The following is a 16,188-nucleotide window of genomic DNA, read 5'->3' as shown; positions in this document are numbered from 1 at the left end:
ATGAATGTGCACAAGTTGGGGAATGACTGTACTGCTTCACTCTCTTTGTTTATGTCCATACCATCCCAATACTGTATATTTCTTTTTAGCCATTCACGTTATTTCACACCTCTCTCCCGTCACCCTCTCCTCCATTCTAAAATGCTTATGAATTTCTTCATTCTTTACACCATCCATCCTACTGATGCCTGCAGCTGTTCTGAGAATTGTACCGTACAAATTTCTTTTGTCACTCAGTGCCAAGTTTCACTCCTGTGTAAGTGTTAGCAGTAATACATTTGTTGCATTTTCTTTTGAACACATTTTATGAATATGAGATGTCACTGTCTAATGAAAAACATATATACAATATCAGTTGACATCATCACTTGAAATCTCTGATATTTTCACATGGATACATTCAATAGCTTTCATCCTCATGTACCATTCAAATTTAAAAATGTCTTAATACTAGTACTTTTTAATCTCTCATAAAATGAATGACAGGTGGCCCTGAAAAACGTGATAAAAGATTTATACATGGACTTCTGGTACAGTATGTAACTTGCTTATATGTCAATATTGTTTGCAGTGAGGTAGGTGTGCTTGGAAAAAAACACTTAAAACATGGAAAAAACGCTGTTAAAACATGGTAAAAACATGTTAAAACATGGTAAAAACACTATTTAATCTGAAAGAATATCTCTGCAGGTACACACAACATATTACTTGTTATACAGTGGTCTCCAAAGTTCACATATCAGCTTGAGCATATTATACATACAGTAGACCCTCTCTACAGTACACTGGATCAACTGGGGACAAACCCAATCTGATAAAGCTGATAATTCAGTAAGTCTGATGGTCCCCCCTGAAGTGGGATTTCAGGCACACAATGGAAAATAATTGAATGAAGTAGCATATTTCAGTACTAAAAATGAAAACTCTACCCATTCTACACTTACGCAGCCCATACTTTCACACCCTTGTCATAGCACTTCATGACTAGCCTATGCGGGTTGAAAATACCACTGCCAGCATTGGTAACTGCATTCTGGGTCACTCCAGACAGGGGAAACAATCTGGCAAGCCTGCATCATGCGCCTCATGTAATGTTCAGCATGCGTTAACGCAAAAAAAAAAAAAAAAAAAAAAAGTGTCTGGTGGGCGCAGAGTTGTCCAGCAGGTCCACATGGTTTTCCCTCAGATTCTTAGTTTGAAATAATAAATCCCCAAAGATTCGTACTACGAAACAATAAATCCCAAAGATTTTTACATTGAAATAATAAATCCACAAAAGATTCTTAATTTGAAAAAAATGCCCCAAAGATTCTTTGAAATAATAAATCCCACAGAGACTCCTACCTTGAAATAATAAATCCCGGAAGATTCTTAATTTGAAATAATAAATCCCCCAAAGACTCCTACTTGGAGATAATAAATCCCTTATAGGTTCTTACTTTTACGTAATAAATCTCCGACGATTCTTACTTTAAAGTTATAAATCCCCAAAGATTTTTGCTTTGAAATAATAAATCCCCCAAAGATTCTTCATGTAAATAGCTTTGCAACATTTCTTAGAAACTTTTTTCTAGGACACTTTTTTTTTTTTTTTTTTTTTAAGGGATGGGACAGAGAGTGGCATGGAAAAAGATTAGCTGGAGCTGGAGGAAGGACAGTCTAATGGAAGACGACATAATCGTCCTGTCTCTGTATTTCCTGCTGTTTATGACCTCCAGTCTCTGAAACACAGTGTGTCCAGGCATCTCCAAACCAATGGATCTTGAATTTGGCTCTGTTATTTTGTTTATAAATTATTATTTTTTCCAAGGAGCAATCTTGCTTGCTTCTGGCCTTTGGTTCCTTCTTCCTTGCATTGAAAAAAGAAAAAATTTGACCTGGAGGTAATTTGTGTGTGTAGGGGCAATTTGTGTATATAGAGGCAATTGTGTCTGTTGAGGCAATTTGTGTCTGTGGAGAAAATTTTTTTGTGTTGAAGCAATTTGTGTGTGTAGAAGCAATTTGTGTGTTTAGTGGCAATTGGTGTGTGTAGAGGCAATTGGTGTGTGTAGAAGCAATTTCTGTGAGTAGAGACAATTTGTGTGTGTAGAGTCAATTTGTGTATTTAATGGCAATTGGTGTGTGTTTGTGTGTGTGTGTGTGTGTGTGTGTGTGTGTGTGTGTGTGTGTGTGTGTGTGTGTGTGTGTGTGTGTGTGTAGAGGCAATTTGTGTGTGCAGAAGCAATTTCTGTGTAGAGGCAATTTGTGTGTGTAGAAGCAATTTGTGTGTTTAGTTGCAATTGATGTGTGTAGAAGCAATTTCTGTGTGTAGAGGCACTTTGTGTGTGTAGAGACAATTTTGTGTGTGTTGAGTCAATTTGTGTATTTTGTGGCATTTGGTGTGTGTGTGTGTGTGTGTGTGTGTGTGTGTGTGTGTGTGTGTGTGTGTGTAGAGGCAATTTGTTTGTGTAGAAACAATTTCTGTGTGTAGAGGCAATTTGTGTGTAGAGCCTATATATGTGTGTCGAGGCAATATGTGTATAAAGAGGCAATTTGTGTGTGTAGAGGCAATTTGTGTGTGTAGAGGCAATTTGTGTGTGTAGAGGCAATTTGTGTGTGTAGAGGCAATTTGTGTGTGTAGAGGCAAAATGTGTGTGTAGAGGCAAAATGTGTGTGTAGAGGCAATTTGTGTGTGTAGGGGCAATTTGTGTATGTAGAGGCAATTTGTGTATGTAGAGGCAATTTGTGTATGTAGAGGCAATTTCTGTGTGTAGAATCAAATTGTATATGTAGAATCATTTTGTGCGTATAGAGGCAATTTGTGTGTGTAGACTCAATTTTTGTATGTAGAATCAATTTGTGTATGTAGAGGCAATTTATTATATAGAGGCAATTTGTGTATGTAGAGGCAGTTTGTGTGTGTGTAGACTCAATTTCTTTATGTAGAATCAATTTGTATATGTAGAGGCAATTTGTGCATGTAGAGGCAATTTGTGCAGGTAGAGGCAATTTGTGCAGGTAGAGGCAATTTGTGTATGTAGAGGCAATTTGTATGTGTAGAGGCAATTTGTGTATATAGAGGCAATTTGTGTGTGTAGAGGCAATTTGTGTGTGTAGAGGCAGTTTGTGTGTGTGTAGACTCAATTTGTGCATGTAGAGGCAATTTGTGCATGTAGAGGCAATTTGTGCATGTAGAGGCAATTTGTGTATGTAGAGGCAATTTGTGCATGTAGAGGCAATTTGTGCAGGTAGAGGCAATTTGTATGTGTAGAGGCACTTTGTGTATATAGAGGCAATTTGTGTGTGTAGAGGCAATTTGTGTGTGTAGAGGCAATTTGTGTGTGTAGAGGCAATTTGTGCATGTAGAGGCAATATGTGTGTGTAGAGGCAATGTCTGCATGTAGAGGCAGTTTGTGTGTGTAGAGGCAATGTTTGCATGTAGAGGCAATTTGTGTGTATAGAGGCAATCTGTGCGTGTAGAGGCAATCTGTGTGTGTAGAGGCAATTTGTGCATGTAGAGGCAATTTGTGTGTGTAGAGGCAATTTGTGTGTGTAGAGGCAATTTGTGTGTGTCAACCCTCTCTGGGACTGTTACGTTTTATATGATAAATAAATAGAAACGCAACCAGTATCTTAACTGAACCAGTGTATGTCTCGGATGGTTACCTTTTCTATGACCTATTCACCAAACACTGGAGGGTTCGCAATTTCGTTACTATTCGTTTCGTTTTATGAAATATTTTGTCTAGGTAAACAGCAGATTAATCTGCGTAGTTAGAACCCATACGAACATTCATCTTCAGTATCATAATAACAAGAGCGTACTTTAGATTAGATCTTGAATTTGGTTCTCTGTTGTTTTGCTTTTATTTTTTCTTGGAGGGAACAATCTTGCGGACTTCTGATCTTTGTTTCCTAAATAAAACACTGAAACAATATTCCCTATCATCCCATATGTTGGAAGTATCGATGAAAATAATATATTTTTGCGGTAGGCAAGTTTACATAGTATTGCATTCAGCCACTATTCTGCTAGTTTGTCTTTACTAAACAGAATCGACTTGTGTTAACTTCGGTCAAAATTCTTGGTGTACCAGTAGCAGATGAAAAGTTAATCGAGTTAGTCCGTGAACCGTTTGACTGGTAGGATTTCTCTCAATTTTAAAAATCGTCAGGTGTTAGCATAAGACCTAAGCAACTACGCAAAAGTCCTACACAGACGAGGAACCACTAGGGCTGCATTATGGGACGTACCTAAGGTGTACAGGAATGAAGTACCTTGTGTCAGAAAAACCTTAAATATTAACTGACACAGCACGCCACTAAGAGAGATGCACCCACATCTAAAAATATGCTAATGCAGTGAAAGGTTATATGAGTGGTAGTCACTGGTAGAGAGAGAGAGAGAGAGAGAGAGAGAGAGAGAGAGAGAGAGAGAGAGAGAGAGAGAGAGAGAGAGAGAGAGAGAGAGAGAGAGAGAGAGAGAGAGAGAGAGATTTTACCTCAAGGGGAAAACGACGGTGTACCAGAGATGAACTGGCAGTGCATTCTTAAACAAAAAGGAGAAAGTGGGTGAAGTAAGGAGCGCTGAAATCCACCGCCAACCATCTTTCGTGAGTCATGAGCATCACATTCACGAATATGTCCCTGCAAGCAGGAAAAAAAATAGTGTTAGGTAGGCATACTTTAGGTTAGGTTTTCTTTGCCTTGCCTTGGTAAGTATGGGTTAGGAAAGTTTAGGTCAGGCTAGGTTAGGAAAGTTTAGGTTGAGAATAATTATGCCTTGATATTTTTATGAATATGAAGTCACGTTCATATAATGGCATTTTTGTAGTGTTTTTAGGCTTCCTTTAGGTATTATTGTGCCAACGACCTAAAGACTTGACAGTATACAGCTTGAATGTTGTAGTGTTCATTACAGCCTCTCTCTCTCTCTCTCTCTCTCTCTCTCTCTCTCTCTCTCTCTCTCTCTCTCTAACTATTCTGTTCAACTTAAGAAAGAATTCTAGTTAAGAAAAAATTCTAGTTAAAGAAGTCGTTCTGTAGACCTTTTCCAGTGATGTCACAGAAATCACGTGGTTTTGTTTAAGACTCCATATTGGATGGCAAACTCCTTGCAGTAATGGCTGTCCAGATATGGCTGCCAGAGACTGAACTGTCTGATATATGCAGAAATCTGGATCAACGCCACCAAGATCTGTACAGGAACAAGATAGTGTTTGAGGCTGGACTCTTACACCATACCTAAGTAGAAATTCACTCGTTTCAACTACGGGATACCGAAACCAGATCTCAGATATGGCGATGTCTATCACTATTTGGTGAACATCCCCTGAAAGTTCACCAGGGCAGCCCTCAAGGTAAATATGTGTAATATATTTAGCTGGAATTGACATACAGTACATGTAAATCGTCTTGATAATCACTAAATTATTGACGTGGGGCCAAGGGGGGAGGGACTGTATACACTGACTGGGAAACGAGTAATTGATGAGTGGAGGGTGGGGGCGTGGGAGTGGGGGAAGGAGGTGGAGGGAGGGTTGGGGGTTTGAAATGGCGGGGGGGGATTATGGTAGGTTTTGGGGATGGGGGTGTGGGGGAGTGTGGGGGTGTGGGCGTGGGGGAGGACTGAGGATGGGTGGTAAGGGGTGGGACAGGTAGGGGGTGGAGGGGAAGGAAGTTGGGTGGTGGTGGGGCGTATTGTGGGGGTGGGGGGTTGTGGAGGGGAGTTGGGGCGTGGGGTGTGGGGGGGGTTCGAGAGTAGGGAGTTGGGGATTGTTGGGGGGAGGGAGTGAGAGGTTGTGGGGGACGGTGGTTGGGTGGGGTTGCGGTGGGGGATTTGGGGTGGCAGTGGGAGGGTGATGGGGGTGTGTAGGTGGGGTGGGAGTGTGTGTGAGTTGGTTGGGTGGTGGTGGGGATGGAGGTGTGGTTGGAGGGGATGGGGGGGTGGCTCACCTGATATGAAATGCCTGCTACAGAGTCGGGTGTAGGCCTTCGGCTGCCAATTCTCCCTCTTCATGGCAGCTATCCACTTCTGTTCCCTTTCTTCATTGGCTGGAAACAGGCAGAAGTTTGCCCCACTTCCACTTTTCTGCCATGTCTTACAGCCGAGGCCACAATAGTGGACTATCATTGTGGAATCTGCAGTTCTTTCTCTCTACACGTCCGACAATTTGCCGTCCAGTATGGCATCGTAAACAAAAGACAAATGACCCGTGGCATCACGTGGAAAAGATCTATAGTATAAAGACCAATAACGCTAATATCCACAGCTAGGTACCAACCGTAAGTAACGAAAATCACGTTCTTGTAATGTCTCTGGAAACAGAAAAAATAATGTTAGGTATTTGTAAGATATGAGGAATTAGATGGATATTGGCACCATATTAAACTACAGAATATTATCGGTTGTGATCACTTGCCATTGGCTGTGAGTTTTAGAAATACTGGTGGAGTATCTGTAATGCAGCCTCAAGTGCCTTCCAATGAAACTGTCCATTCATCAGTCAGATGGGGCAGACTTAAGGACCATGAGATGTATGAACTAAATCGTACAATTGACGTCCACTTGCAAGACTTTGGTTCACCCTCTGTACATGACTGCCATAAGACAAGTTGCCGTTCACTTGAGCATCTTAAAATGATAGATGAACTGTATGAAATTATTACAGGTAGCCGGAAATAAATGAGGAGCTGCTTCAAAAAGAATAAATTTAGGGTAATCCCAGGATGGAACCGTGGTATTAAAGCAAAGAACAGTGAGTACGGGGGGGGGGGTGTTATTGACTTACACAAGGGAGGGGAATATTTGGTAGCACTATTTACAGGCGCCGTTATAGGGGACGAAGGTAATATCACTGTTCGTAATATTCACTGTCTGTGCTTTTGTATTTTAGGGTCTTATGGGTTTACTTGGCCCCATTGTACACTGGTAACTGAAATTCACTAGGGCACCTGTTCTTTTACACTCACTGGTGTCGGTCTTTTCTGGCCTCACTGTATTCTGATGTCACTGTAAACCCACTCCCGTGCCTCTAGTGCTGGTCTCACTGTTCACTGTAAATTCACTGTCTTTGGGTCCACTTTGTTTCACTGAGGGAAGGGAAGGTCCAAGTCTTACAAATCTCATCCCGGGGTGGGCAGAGGCCCTGTGGGAGTCCCTTTGTCCCACGGCCACATGACCACCCTCAGGGGCGTCGTCTCTCTGCTGGGGCTCGGGCTGTGTGGCAAAAGGCCCCTCACCGTCGGGGCTGAGGGCTGGGGTCTGGCCCTCAGGACTGGGGCCAAACAGGCATTGGAGGCCCTCACTCAAGCACCTGGTGGAGGATGGGTGTCACCATCATAAGGGTGTGGATTGGGCCCCCCCGGGGGTCCAGGGGACGTCCTCAGAGGGGTGCTGGCTGCGGTCTTCTGCTGGGGGCTCCGCCATCAGGGCTGGGCTGCGACGTCACTCTAAGTCGGAGTCCGTCAAGTAGACGTCCTCTTCCTCCGGACGGAGGTAGAACAACCCCGGGGGACAGTACAGGGCCGCTCCACCAATCCTCTGAGCAGTGATCCTCCTCCTGGAGGTTGCCTTGGTCTGGATGGACAGGTGGGTAATCTGTGCTTCTGCCGGAGGGCAGTGCTAAGCACAGCTCACTGTCTTGTTGCGGAGTCACAGGGGACGAAAGACTTTGGCGACTCTCCCAGGTGCAGCTACAGGACGTTGCTGGGTTCCCTTGGGCAACAGATGGAGGGCGGCTACAGGCCGTCCCTTCACTGCCGGCGTGGCTACAGGCCGTCGCCAGGGCCCGACTCCCTAATGGGCACTCAGGCAAGGTGTGGCTACTGGCCTTCACCTGCCTGCCAGTGCAGCTACCGGCCGTCACCGAGGTCCTGCAAGGAGGGCGACGTGCAGATGAGCGGCTACAGGCCGTCTCCTCCCTATGGGCGCGGCTACAGGCTGTCGCCAGTGTTGTGCCCTCCTAGGCAACTACAGAAGGTAAGGGGACGTACTGGTCTCTCCCCGGCATGGCTACAGGCCATCGCCGGTTTCTGTAGGGGGTGTGAGCAGCACTAGGCAGAGTGGCTACAGGCCGTCTCCTAATTAGTGGTCCAGCTACAGGCCGTGACCTTTTTTGTGAGAGGCTACAGGCCATTTCTGGTGCCCGTCTACAGCCCATGGCCCTTTGTGGTGAGTGGTTACAGGCCATCTCTGGTGTCTGGCTACAGGCCATGGCCCTTGCTTTTTGTGAGCGGCTACAGGCTGTCTCTTTATATACTGAGTGGCTACAGGCCATCTCAGGTGCCCAGCTACAGGCCGTGGCTGGGGTGCTTCTCAGAACTGTTAGGCCAGTTCCACCCCAATCCTGTCGGTGGTCAGCTCGCCCGGAAGGTAGTGTACTTTGACTAAGGTGGTGGCGGCGGGCGAGTTCCGGGGAATAGGGGCACGCAGCCAGAGTGAACTTATGACCCTGTTGCCCTGGCACTTTCCGCGCGCCGTCTAGCCCTTCGTGTCCTCCTCCTGGGGGTGTGGTGGCAACTTGAGGTGCCACAGCGGGCATTTTAAATAAGATGTGCAGCTGTCTGTACCGGATGCCTGTCAGCACGTACAAGTATTGGACGTGTGTAACTCCAGTACTGCCACCTCCCCAACTAGAGTAGTGTTGGGTGTATAATGATGTTATACAGCTATCATTCTAGTAGTGTTTTGTCAATAGTCAAGCGGTTATTCAAACTGCATAGTGTAATGTCCATGATTCAGGATGAAACTGATAAGTGCATGAAATCTGAACAACAGAGTATGGCTGTATTTAAAATTAGTTTGTTTTCAAATTTCAGTTACAAATACAATTACAATTAATTAATCTTTTAATTCATAAAAAATTTGTCAACTACAATTACAGTACTAATTGATCCTCGCCTGACTACTACTATTACTGCTACTACTACTACTACTACTTTTTTTATGCGAGTAAGAAGGAACCAAAAGCCAGGAACCCGCAAACATTCCCTCCAAGAAAAAAAACAAAAACAACACAAAAGTGAGCCAAATTCAAGATCTGTTCACTTCGAGATGCCTGGACACACTGCATTTGAAAGACTGAAGATCATAGGAAGTAGGAAATAAAGACAGATGGAGACAGTTCCAGAGTTGACCTCTTGCATAAATGAAGGACTGGGAGTAACGTTCAACTCTTGCATTAGAGAGCTGGACAGAAAAGAGATGAGAGTTTGATGCTAGACGGGTGCTACATGTCCATCAAAGAGGTGGAGGGAGGCAAGCAGACAATTCAGAGGTGCAGTGACCATTGAAGTAGCGACAGAAACGAGATAGAGGCAACAGTGCGGCGAAGAGACAGAGTTTAAAGGGAGCCAATAAGAGGAGGAGAGTTAATAAGATGAATAGCTTTTGATTCCACCTTATTGGGTAGAGCTGGATGTGGGAAGCCTCCCCACACATGAGAGTTGTACTCTACACAAGGGCGAATAAAACCCGTGAATAAGGTCAACAACTGGGCAGGGGTAAAGAAGGTACGGAGTCAGCTTAGCACACCTAATCTCTTGGAAGCTGACTTACAAGAGATGTAATATGATCTTTCCACGATAAATCCCGAGTGAATGAAACCTCAAGCATGTTCAAGGATGATGCAGGCTTGAGCTGGATATTATCAAACATTAGTGGGAACTCCTGTGGAAGATTTTGTCGGTTGATAGGTGTAAAAACCAAGTCTTTGATGCATTATAATAACAAGATTATTTTTATCCCAGTCAGAGATACGAACCAAGTCAGACATTAGGTGTCCTGTAGCCTCATCCCTTGTTTGTTGAGGTAACTGCTGGAATGGACGTTGTGGGAACTGAATGGAATGGTGAAGGGTGGAATAATCAGCATACAAGTGGATAGGGTTAGATGTACAGCTTTGAAGATCATTTATGAATAAAAGGAAGAGAGTTGGTGATAGGACAGAGCCCTGAGGAACGCCACTGTTGATAGATCCAGGAGAAGAATGATGGCCATCTAGAACAGCGGTTATAGAACGACCAGAAAGGAAGCTATAGATGAAGGCACAGATAGAAGGATAGAAACTATAGGAGGGCAGTTTGGAAATTAAAACTTTATGCCAGACTCGATCGAAAGCCTTTCATGTGTCAAGTGCGATGGCAAAGCTTTCGCCAAAGTCCCGAAAGGAGGATGACTAGGAGTCTGAAAGGTAGGCGAGAAGATCGCCAGTCGAGCATCCCTGATGGAACCCATACTGATGATCAGAAAGAAGGTTATGATAGGAAAGATGCTTTAAAATTTTTGTGTTAAGAATTGACTCGAAAACTTTTGAGACACAGGATGTTAAAGCAATTGGATGATGGTTAGAGGGTTGGGATTGGTCACCCTTCTTTGGGACTGGCTGAATGAGATCAAACTTCCAGCAAGAAGGAAAGGTACAAGTTGAAAGACAAAGGCGAAAGAGTTTACCTAGGCAGGGTGTAAGCGCAGAAGCACAGTTCTTGAGGACAACAGGAGGGGCTCCATCAGGCCCATATGCCTTGTTAGTACTGAGGCCAGTGATGGCAGAAAGTACATCAGCTGAAGAAATTTTAATGTCAGGCATGAGGAAGTCAGAGGGGGGAAGTGGTGGAGGAACTACTACTACTACTACTACTACTGCCACTACCATTACTACTACTGCCATCACCACCACCACCACTACTACTGCTACTTCAACTACTATCACCACCATCACTTTTACTACCACCACCACTACTACTACTACTGCTACTACTACTTCTACTACTACTGCTACTACTACAATCACCACCACCACTGTGACTACAACCACCACCCCGACCACCAATTCCACTACTATTACTACTATTATTATTATTATTACTACTACTACTACTATTACTGCTACTACTACTACTACTACTACTATTACTGCTACTACTACTACTACTACTACTACTACTACTACTACTACTTCAACTGCTCTCATCACCACCACTATTACCACCACCACCACTACTACTACTACTACTACTACTACTATTACTACTGCTACTACTACTTCTACTATCACCACCACCACCATTACGATTGCTGTTACTAATACTACTACAACTACTTCTACTACTACTACTACTACTACTACTAGTACTACTACTACCACTACTACTACTACTGCTGCTACTACTACTTCTACTACTACTATCACCACCACCACTATTACTACAACCACCACCACCACCACCACCACTACTACTACAACAACTACTACTACTACTACTACTACTACAACTACTACTACTACTACAACTACTACTACTACTGCTACTACTACTAATACTACTACTACTCTTACCACCACCACTATTACTACCACGACCACCACCAACACTACTACTACTACTACTACTACTACTACTACTACACAACTACTACTACTACTAGTACTACTACTTCAACTACTCTCACCACCACCACTATTACTACCACCACCACCACCACCACCACTACTACTACTACTACTACTACTACTAATCATCTCCATCCATTGGGAAATTATATTGTGAAGATCCAAACCAACCTTCCTAATACAGTTCACATTTGGAGTTGTAATATGAAGGTTAACACTAACCCTCATATTACAATCCATTGGCCCCAAGCACGCCAACGGCTGTGGTTACCAACCATCTACTATTACTATTATTATTTTATTTTTTTTATTCATATTTATTACAATGTAAATAAAGACATTAAACAATTGGAGTCGCTGGTCTATGCGACTCTCGACCACTGTAGCTTCGTAATCCATACCCGCCAGAGAGACAGGCCTGAGGGCTGATGATCTTGTGCCCCTGAGACATAGCAGAGCAGACCTCACGAGGGAGAATGACAGTCGACATCTCATCCAGGCCATAACAGAACTCTGCTGTTGACGTTTCTTCTCAGAAAGAACCTCTGCCAGTCTCGAATAGAATCTCACTGCCTCTGGACCCATCCCACCTGATGTCGTGAACACAAGGGGAGTGAATCGACCGTGGTCCACATGTTGGATCCTTTCTTGATAATATCTATTTTTTTCTTGTTCATTCATCTTGTATGCAGCTTCGAGAGACAGTTCACAATGACATGCTGCCATGGGATCGAATATCCTGATGTCGAAGAACGCCCTCTGCCCACGTGTCCAGAAGCCTCGAGCACTGACTTCCATTCTTGCATCATTTGATGTGTTTACTGTTCTGTGGGTGAAGTTCTCGCCGTCCAGGGGTAGCAGAGCTGGCTCAATCGTGACATCATGGCATATTTCCTGCAGCATTTAGGCAATGAGGTCGCGTACCTCATCATGTCGGATGCAAACAAAGCCTCCCTTCTTGCATACCATTGCATGGTTTGCATCAAAGGCAGTGCCACAGGCACAGTGTTGAGGTAGGTTCTTTATCGGCCACTCATATCTCAAGGCTATGACGTCAATAAATTCTTGTTTGTTGAAGTGGAAGCCTTTTGCCTTGAGAGGCAGGGTTGTGAGCCAGTTCGATGCCCCAACCTCCTGTGCAATTTCAACTCTTCTGCACTGGTCTGGTGTTAGATGTTTGATTATGTGCTGCAGTTGGTCTTTTTGTCTTGCTTCACACTCCTTGCTTATCTGTGTCTTTATGTCTTTCTGCCTTTGGTGGTCGATTTCACTCGTCTCAACCTGGGCGCAGATCTTCTGTGACAAGGATTCGATGAGCCTGAGTGAGTTTCTGTGTTCATAGTTTGCCAAGGCTACTGGATTTATAATGCCAAGGCCTCTCATCCTGGGCGGTAGTGCTAGAAGGTCCCTCTCTTCTGGTGTGGGGATGTGGCCAGTGGTTAGAGATGGGAGGAATGAATCCCTGATTGCATCCTCCAGTGGTTGTAGCAGCAACTCGATATCTGGTATGGTCCTCATCACGAAGGTCCACTTGTGCTATACACCATAGGTAAATGCACTGTATGCTGCATGGGGTTCTGTTTTTACGTGGCTGGATAGTGTATGAATTTCATCTACCCATGTCTTTACCTTATCCCTCACATATTTGTCTTTGAATTCCTTAGTTCCAATCAGAGCCCCTAGATGCCTCTGACCTTCCTTGGTCCCTATCACGTTTGTGTCTCTAAATTCTTCTTCTGCATCTTGATAGTAAGCTGGTTTCACGATCAAGATGGACTTACTTGCATTAGGGTAGTAACCTATTTCAGGGCCATGGGATGTTACAAGGTTCCACCATTTCCTCACATCCTCAACCTTGCAGCACCCGTGAGATCATCTGCATAGGCTACCTGTTTTACATTGGTAGCCTCGTATTTGATCTGTTGTTGCAGCACTGTCATGGCCAGGTCGTACATAGCCATGGCAACGGGGTCCCCCTGGGTAGTTCCTTCTGTGGACTGAATTACACCGACATCGTGAGCCGCTGTACCCACAATGTAGAGGTCTGCTGGTTCTTTGTAGGTGTTTTCCACATATTGGGCAAATGCTGGGCATTTAACCCCTACACCGAGGGCATGTTTACCGATGTTTTGCGTGTGCCGCAGGGTTATTCGGGCTCCGACAGACTCTCAAAAAATATTTGCCAAAAATCAGTTATTAGTCATAGAATATTAAAATTACATATGTTTATGGTACATACCTTCAACTTTCTCCTGGAATGTTTGTTGAGCCTTCGTGAGTTACCGTAGGACTTGTGGAGACCTCTGAAATTGGGTAACAAAGTCTCCACTTTACACTTCCCGACAACCCGTAATATGATTACCACAGCCAGATATTAACACTATAAACACTACTCTATGATTTTCAAGTAGTTTGGAATCCATACTCCAAAAAAAAAACACTGTGAAAGCAATGAAAATTATGAGCGCGTCTGACCGTCGCACTTGTGCTAGTTCGCTCTTGGTACTCTGTCATTTATTATTCATAAAACCCCTCACACTTTATATTTCTATTACTATAGAACACTTATATATATCTACAGTTTTTATCCATACGTTTCCTTCAATAGTATTAGTTTATTGTCACTGTTGGGATTCAATTTCTTTCAGTAAAATATGTAGCATTCACTTTCTCGTCCTGTATACTAGCATTGAGAGTGAATGTCACTTTCATCTTCACTCTCATAACTCATAGTATTCAGACATGCTAGAGTGAAACTTTCACTTTCATTACTCCTAGGGTATATACACGTATTCTTATAATACTACTCATTTACATTTCTATTTACGTTCTCTATTTCATTTACATTATTTACATTTCTATTTTATTTACACTGTGTTATGCACTGTCACTTGTAGTAACTTATAAAACTATTTTCCATTGTTCAAGTATATTTACATTCATTACTTTCACTTGCTGTTTACACATTATTTACACATTATTTACAATTCGGCTTGCACTATTTTACTCAATAGAAAGATCGTAGTCACTCTTTTATCAATTGTCAGCCCATTACCTCTTTCCACACGAGGTTTAGTAGGGGGTAAAGGTCACAGGGCCCTTTGCATGGGGGTGAAAAAGTCCCTGAAGTCAACAAGACGAAACAGACGTACCTCCACTTCGGAAGATGAGAGTAAGCTGATAAGGGAGGGCCGGGTGGAGGCCTACTTAGGGGATATTCAGTACTACCAATGTTAGCTCTTGAAACAGCTATGTATAGCACTGAAATGATTGGCAGGAAATCTAGACAATACATTATAAATTAGGTAGTTCCAGGTGAATGTAAATATCACTTAGGCTTCTCCCTTCCCTCCTTATATGTATATTTATTACGAATATAGATTATACGGCATATTTCAAGAGGAAAAAAACAGCGAAAATTAGCGAACGAGTGCACGTGAGGTGTTGTCAGGTATGATAATTAGCCAATTCCAGGTGTATGGCACTCTCACTTACCTTATTTTTTTCTTGTATATATTATTTGGTATAAGAATAGGGCATAGGGCTTATTTCAATGGATGAAATCAGTGAAAAATTCCAGGGAAGATTTACTTAGCGTAGCACGGCCGGCCAGGCGAGAGGATAGGGTAATGGAGGGGGGGTAGGGAGGGGAGTCAAGAACGGGGAGAAATGGCTAAATTGTCAACAATGGATGGGAGTACAGATGAGATTAGGAGTGCTGACTAGTGTTGGACATTGGCAGTACTGATAGATGATATAAGCCCCCACTTGGAAGCCCGGGTGAATTCAAAATAACACAGAATCACAAAAGTGACGCCCTGCGGTATGATCCCTTGCTCCCAAGCGTCACGAAAGTGACGCCCCGCGGTTAAGGGGTTAACCTTGATTTTGCGCAGCATTGCCTCCCAGTTGATGGAATTAAATGCATTTGAGGCATCAGCTAATAATACTGCCTGACAGTCCTCTTCCCCAGATATTTTCCTCATTGAGTGAACTGCTGCCTCACCTCCTGCCTGCTGGTCTGCACACACCTTGAGGTTGCCAACTGCCTGCTTCACATCATCTTTCACCACCTCCATGATGCATTTTCCTATAATCCGTCTTAAGACTTCACCCACCCCGATGGGCCTGCATCCAGGATTCTTATCAAGGGGGATTAGTCTGCAAGCCGTCAGTGCTTCAATGTTACTGCACTGACTTGAAGCCAGCTTCCTTGCCAGTGAGGCAATGGTGTTACATAGGTCTGTTGCTGCCTCCCCAACTTGATGTTACTGAGGATTACTTGCCAAGATTTTGCATCCAGGCCTGACGGTCCGCCCCCTCCCTGTGTGTGCATTGCCTTCCGCCACACCATATCTCCAGTTATCCTGTCATATATGATGGGATTGGGAGGAGTGTAGTTGCCGTCAAGCTTTGATTGGGCACTTGCTTGTCGTGCAGTCAGGTGTTTTTCTTTTAGTTATTGCATTGTTTCATCTGTCAGGTCAAGTACTCCGTTTGGTGATTCAGCTGACAGGGATCTTGTTGCCATCGAGACCTTCCTCTGTCTCATCTTGCTGCCAAAAATCCTTGCAACATCGTTGGTATTCTGATTTCTTCTGCCTCGGTTACTACTACTTCTATCACCACCACCACCACTACTACTTCTACTTATGAAAATACATAAAAATAGGCCTTAGTACTGAAATTCTAATAGTGACACGGTTCCTGCAGATCAAAACAATGCAATTTTGTGGTATATTCTTTTGACCTTTACTTGACCCAGATTTTTGCCCTTTTGCGGCTTAGTTCACGTAGCTCCGTGGCAGAATTGGAC

Source organism: Coenobita brevimanus, chromosome 48 (assembly GCF_032717465.1).
Source record: "Coenobita brevimanus isolate Jiangsu-jjx chromosome 48, ASM3271746v2, whole genome shotgun sequence".
In the NCBI taxonomy this organism is placed as follows: domain Eukaryota; kingdom Metazoa; phylum Arthropoda; class Malacostraca; order Decapoda; family Coenobitidae; genus Coenobita; species Coenobita brevimanus.
Note: the sequence above shows the minus strand (reverse complement) of the source record.